The sequence below is a fragment of the Penaeus monodon genome, chromosome 20 (genome assembly GCF_015228065.2).
Source record: "Penaeus monodon isolate SGIC_2016 chromosome 20, NSTDA_Pmon_1, whole genome shotgun sequence".
NCBI classification, from domain to species: domain Eukaryota; kingdom Metazoa; phylum Arthropoda; class Malacostraca; order Decapoda; family Penaeidae; genus Penaeus; species Penaeus monodon.
In genome coordinates, this window is record NC_051405.1 from 24694377 (window position 1) to 24694766 (window position 390).

Here is a 390-nt window from a genome sequence, read left to right on the forward strand (position 1 = left end):
TTAATAATAAGATTTGATATTTGAAATAATTAACTGTAATACAAATAACTGAATTTTGTATAAACTGCCTATATTTTCAATCATATTAAAGAAAACTTTTCCCACATAACTATGCAGTTTCTTCATACATGACAGTTGCCCAAATAAGAAAAACACAGATGTTTTATACAACTAAAGCAACCTAGATATACAAACTGTATCATTCTCAAAGACCAAAAATAAAACTGACTCAATAAAATGTATAATCAGACTACAACAACCAAAATTGTGAACTTCTATGTGGCTCATCATTTCAGTGTACATTCACAAATATAGCAGTAGAGAAACATAAAAATACATTTACATTTTTATTTTGATACAATAACTTATACAACAATATTGGTACAATCT